This window comes from Eriocheir sinensis, chromosome 40 (assembly GCF_024679095.1).
Source record: "Eriocheir sinensis breed Jianghai 21 chromosome 40, ASM2467909v1, whole genome shotgun sequence".
NCBI lineage: Eukaryota > Metazoa > Arthropoda > Malacostraca > Decapoda > Varunidae > Eriocheir > Eriocheir sinensis.
This window is the reverse complement of record NC_066548.1, coordinates 3571665-3577664: the sequence shown is the minus strand read 5'-3', so window position 1 is coordinate 3577664 and position 6000 is coordinate 3571665. Positions and strand designations below refer to the sequence as shown.

The 6000-nt window shown below is 45.2% G+C and overlaps 1 long non-coding RNA gene across 2 annotated transcripts; it reads left to right on the top strand.

Annotated features, from left to right (window-relative positions):
- Nucleotides 1-433: 433 nt before the first annotated feature.
- On the top strand, nt 434-1801 carry LOC127009235 (uncharacterized). Of its 2 annotated transcripts, XR_007761737.1 has the most exons (3): nt 434-503; nt 757-1168; nt 1239-1801. It is a non-coding gene; the product is annotated as an uncharacterized LOC127009235 (long non-coding RNA). The 2 variants fall into 2 exon arrangements; XR_007761736.1 differs by lacking the exon at nt 434-503 and having other exon boundaries at nt 707-1168; nt 1365-1801.
- Nucleotides 1802-6000: the final 4199 nt, after the last annotated feature.

The window sequence follows — 6000 nt, the reverse complement described above, 5'->3', positions numbered from 1 at the left end:
AGAGAGGGAAACGGTGGGTTTCTGGATGTTCTGTGCGCGTTCACGAGGCCCTTTGCCCTTCCATCCCAGAAACGATAAATGCGGTGAGCAGTGCATTCACAGTACTTACGATTAATTTCATAATCCAGTCTGGTAGTTTTAAGAAGCGAGTTCTTGCATTCGCCCTCCTCGCCTCGGCGGGGTTAGGAGCGCTAGCGAGCCCAAGGTCTCCCTGGCGAGCGTGGCAGTATTGGAGGGCCCCCCCGAAGGGCAACTTGGTGTTCCCCGGGGCGTCCGCGGAGGTGCCGGAGATCTGCACGGGTAGATGGGGCTCGTTAGCCGTGGTAGGCAGTTCATCTAGGAGAGCAAACTCCGAACAATAAACCCGGGCAGGTGGGGCTCGTTAGCCGTGGTAGGCAATTCGCCTAGGAGAGCAAACTCCAAACAACAAACCCGGGCAGGTGGAGGTCGTTAGCGCGAGCAGTTCACCTAGGAGAGCAAACTCCGATTATAAACCCGGTCAGGTGAAGGTCGTTAGCGCGAGCAGTTCACCTAGGAGAGCAAACTCCGATTATAAACCCGGTCAGGTGGAGGTCGTTAGCGCGAGCAGTTCACCTAGGAGAGCAAACTCCGATTATAAACCCGGTCAGGTGGAGGTCGTTAGCGCGAGCAGTTCACCTAGGAGAGCAAACTCCGATATATAAAACCGGTCAGATGAAGGTCGTTAGCGCGAGCAGTTCACCTAGGAGAGAAAACTCCGATTATAAATCCGGGCAGGTGGAGGTCGTTAGCGCGAGCAGTTCACCTAGGAGAGCAAACTCCGATTATAAACCCGGGCAGGTGGAGCTCGTTAGCGTGAGCAGTTCACCTAGGAGAGCAAACTCCGATTATAAACCCGGGCAGGTGAAGGTCGTTAGCCGTGGTAGGCAGTTCATCTAGGAGAGGGACAACTCCGAACAACAAACACGGACAGATGGAGGTCGTTAGCCATGGTAGGCAGTTCATCTAGGAGAGGGACAACTCCGAACAACAAACACGGACAGATGGAGGTCGTTAGCCATGGTAGGCAATTCATCTAGGAGAGGGACAACTCCGAACAACAAACACGGACAGATGGAGGTCGTTAGCCATGGTAGGCAATTCATCTAGGAGAGGGACAACTCCGAACAACAAACACGGGCAGATGGAGGTCGTTAGCCATGGTAGGCAATTCATCTAGGAGAGGGACAACTCCGAACAACAATCCCGGACAGATGGAGGTCGTTAGCGCGAGCAGTTCACCTAGGAGAGCAAACTCCGATTATAAACCCGGGCAGGTGGAGCTCGTTAGCGCGAGCAGTTCACCTAGGAGAGCAAACTCCGATTATAAACCCGGGCAGGTGGAGGTCGTTAGCGTGAGCAGTTCACCTAGGAGAGCAAACTCCGATTATAAACCCGGGCAGGTGGAGCTCGTTAGCGCGAGCAGTTCACCTAGGAGAGCAAACTCCGATTATAAACCCGGGCAGGTGGAGCTCGTTAGCGTGAGCAGTTCACCTAGGAGAAGGACAACTCTGACCAAAAACCCGGGCAGGAGGGGGTCGTTAGCCGTGGTAGGCAGTCCTCCTAGGAGAAGGAAAACTCCGAATTCAAACCAACCAAACACACACACACACACACACAACCAACCGGGCAGGTGGGACTCGTTATAGGCGTCGTAGACAATCCACCAAGGGGAATCAACAAAAGAAGGTATAATAAAAATGAACACGAGAAAAGAATAATATGAAATTAGAACCGGACAAAAAAGGATAATATAAGACAGAACATCGGAAAAAGGAAACAACATCGAGAAAAGAAAACAAACATCATCCACCTTTCGGCCCTAACATCAACATCGCCAAAATTATGGGTGGGTCTCTTCTGGGAGGAAAGAGGCGCACCCAGACCAACCAAGAACACCAAGAAAGGATGACATAAACGAATAAAGTAAACATCGAAATAGAAAACCAACATCGAGAAAAGAACAGCAATAAAAGTATGTAAAAAAGAAAGAAAGGAAAGAAAAAAGAAAAAGAAAAACACCAACGGAAAATAAAAGAAAAAGAAAATATAACTTAAAAAATTAAATTAAATAAAATAGAAATAAGTAAAATAAAATGAAATAAATAAATGACGATAAAGCAAATACTGAACACAATACGCAAGGCTGTGGGGTTATGTCCAGGCAATCTTGCGATACACGTGTCAGGAATTGAATTTATTTAGAAATATATACAAAATCCTTAGCAATAAGCTATATGGAGCGAACACCAGGAAATAGCTATGGAAAAGGGAAGAGATAAAACGAGGGGAGAATACCAGAATAATTGAGGAAATGCGAAGATATTAAAAAACAATGGTGGAGGAGAATAGAGAAAAGAAACAAGAAGGGAAAACTAAAGAACAGAGGAGAGAAGGATAGATTTGTGGAAGGGGAAGGAGAAAGGATGATAGAAAACGAGAGGAGGAGAGAAGAGAGAAGAGAAGAAAGGAGAGGAGATAAAAAAAGGATATGAGAAAAGACGAGGTGTTTATCATGTGGAATACACCTCCATATGAGACCGTTTCTCTTGCTGGCATTAATAACTTTCAAGCAAAAGTCAACACCCACCTGTTAACTCATTAGGTATTTTGTCCAACCTCATTTTTTTCATTCTCCTTAATTTACTTTCACTCATTCTTCACATCCATGTCTGCTCATCAAAGGGAACTCTGGATCTATATCAATTTTCTCTCTCCCCAAGATGCCCTTTCATGGATCTCAATACTAGTAGCAGTAATAACAACAACAACAATAACAACAAGGGAGGAAGGGGAGTAGGACGAATATAGGGGGAGGACGGATGAGGGGAAGGCAGGGGAGAAGTGAGACAACTGCTATCTACTTGAGTCCCCAAAGAACCTTCAGAAAGTACTTGGCCGCGCACCCTGACGTCGTAAAGCAAGTGATCGACGGTAATAACACGAACCAGCGACCCTCTGACAGCACGGGAGGCAGAGAGAGTGGGTGAGGAGGAATAAGGAGGAAAAGAAGGGAAGGGGAAATGCGACCCTCAAACAGAACGGGCCAACAGAGAGGACGAGGATGAATAAGGAGGAAAAGAAGAGGGAGGAAAATGGGATCTTCAGACAGCCAGGGAGACCAAGAGAATGTACGAGGCTGAAGCAGAAGGAAAAGAAGGGAGAGGAAAATATGAACCGGAGGCCAACGAAGAGGATTAGGATAAGAAGGAAAATAAGGGAGGAGAAAAACATGATCCTTCGAAAGCTTGGGAGGTCAACAGAGGATGAACAGCGTTGAAAAAGAGTTGAAGATGCGATCCTTAGAAAGCACGGGGGAGCAACCGAGTGGACGAGGATGAATAAGAAGGATAAAAAGGTGGAGGAAAATTCAAACGGGAGGTGGAGTGGAGGAAGAGTGGACGATGATGAATAAAAAGGAAAAGAAGGGAAGAGAAATACAATCGTCACACTATACGAGAGGACAGCAAAGAGGACGTGGATAAATAAAAAGGAAAAGAAGAGAAAATAAAAAGTGATCCTCAGACAGCAAGGGAGACCGAAGATAGAGGACGAGATTGAATGAGGAAAAGAAAGCAGGGAACAACACGATCTTCAGACAGACACAAACAGACAAGAGAGGCTAGCTGTACTACTCTCCTGTCTATTGTACGAACATAACTGACCCTGCAACACAAAAGAGAGTATATGTAATTTCTTAGAAGGAAGACAGTAGAGAAGCTTATCCTCCGTTTCTAATAACCTGCTTTTTAAATGGCTTTTCATATGACTATTTCTCTGAACTCCTGATGGCTATAGACAACACTTCCTGGAGGAGGGAAGATGAGAATAGAAGTGGGGGGAAGGAAAACAAAAGAAGAGGGGGTGTGAAACTACAGTAAAAAGAATAGGGTAGAGGGAAGTGGAAGGGGAGATGAGGAGGGGAGAAGCGGGGAGACCTTGCACCATAAAAAGGGCAGATGCAGTAAGGAGAGGGAAAGGGCACTATATTGACGTGGAGAAAGAAGGTGAAGGTGAAAACTTCTACTATAAAAAAATACTTAGTGATAGGAAGAGAGGAGAGGAGAGAAGAAAAGGAAAGGAAGGAAGTGAAGAAAATTATACATTATTGCACGTCTTTTTTTGTAGGAAGGAGATGAAGAGAGACAATTGATTATGAAGGAAAGAATGTGTTAGTAAAGAGAGAATGAGGAAAGAAATCAGACCAAACATCTATACGACTTTCTGAGGATTAAGTAACAAAAATTGACCTTTGCTTTTTTTATTATAGACTTTTCATTAATATTTGTTTTCCTCTTAATTAAACTGCTATATATTCTTTGTTTTGTGTTAATAACCATCATTTGTTCTTTTTCTGCTCTTATTTTTCGTCCTAATGATTTGGTTCTTTCTCATCCTCTCACTCTCTTCTTCCTCTTGTTTTTTTCCTTCTTGTCCTGTATCTTCATCATCATCATCTTTTATTTTCCTCCTCCTCCTCTTCCTCCTCCTCTTGCTTCTCCTCTGCAACCCCTGTCGTCAGAAGACCATTAAGCCTTTCCTATCTCCTACCTCCTCCCCCTACGCTCTCTCTCTCTCTCTCTCTCTCTCTCTCTCTCTCTCTCTCGAACATTTTTTCTGGATCTACCTCGCAAATTTTTACAGTTCCCTTCTATCTCTTCCTCCTCTTCCTCCTCCTCCTCCTCCTCCTCCTTCTCCACCTCCTCCTCCTCCTCCGTCTCCTGAACCAGCCTCAAAAACAATAAGCCGGGCTCCCTCTCCCACTCTCCCTGATTGCTCCATGTCTGAGGCGCCGCGAGGTGAGGAGCCACACACACACACACACACACACACACACACACACACACACCATCTATCAATCTATCTATTTGTCAATATATCTATCGGTCTATCTGTCTCTGTCTCCTATGTATCTATCTATCTGTCTCTTTCTTTCTCAGTGCTTGTCTATTCCTCCTCCTCCTCTTCTTTTTTTCGTTTGTTTTCTTGTTTTGTTTTGCTTTGTTTTGCTTTCTGTTTCAATTCTGACTTGTTTTTTTTTTCAGGTTTTACTGTGAAAAGGGGAAAGGCATCCATTCTGAGAGAGAGAGAGAGAGAGAGAGAGAGAGAGAGAGAGAGAGAGAGAGATCATATTCGGTGCAAGTAATCTAACTAAGCGTTAAAAAACGAGCGAGAAATTCAATCTCAATCCCAACCCTCGAACAGCCTCCCTCCGCCTCTCCTGTCCTCCTCCCCTCCTCCTCTTCTTCCCTCCATCCCCCTCCACCTCCTCTCTTCTTCCTCCTCCCTGCCTCCTTCCCTTCCTCCCCCTCCTCCTCCTTTCTTCCTATCCTCCAGCTCTTCCCCTTCTTCCCCCCTTTCCTCTCCACCTCCTTCCTTCTTCCCTCCTTCAACCTCCTTCCCCACCTCCTCCTCTCCTCCTAGCCTCCAACCCTTCCCCTTCTCCCCTCCATCCCTCTCCACCCCCTTTCCTCCTTTCACCGCCCCCTCCTTTCCTCGCCCCCTCCTTGCACCTTCCCTCCTTCCTTGGACTGCTGCGGGAGACTCTCCGCGTGAGTGAAGCTCCGAACCCAAGTGCCGAATCAGTGTTCTTTATTCTCCTTCTCTGCATCTTGTATATTATCTAGATTATTCGTTGTTGTTGTTGTTTTTTACTGTGGTTTATTTTTTTATCAAATTTGACTTAGGGATAAAGGCGAAAGCAGTAAGGTTTTTCATGTAATCTGTCTCGTTGTTCTTTTTCTTTGATTATTTTTTTCTTCTATAATTTTTACTCAAAGCGAGAAGCAGAGACAGGAAGGTTGTTGTTTTTTTTATATAACCAATCAACATGTTATTTTTTCTTCTAGTGGCTCACTTTTTTCGTCTTTTTATAGTTTTGTTCAGAGCCAGACATTGATGAAAGGAGGAAGCGCGGAAGAAGAAAATGAAGACCGGACATTAAAGAAAGAAAAAAGAAAAATATGAAAACTTATGATTTGT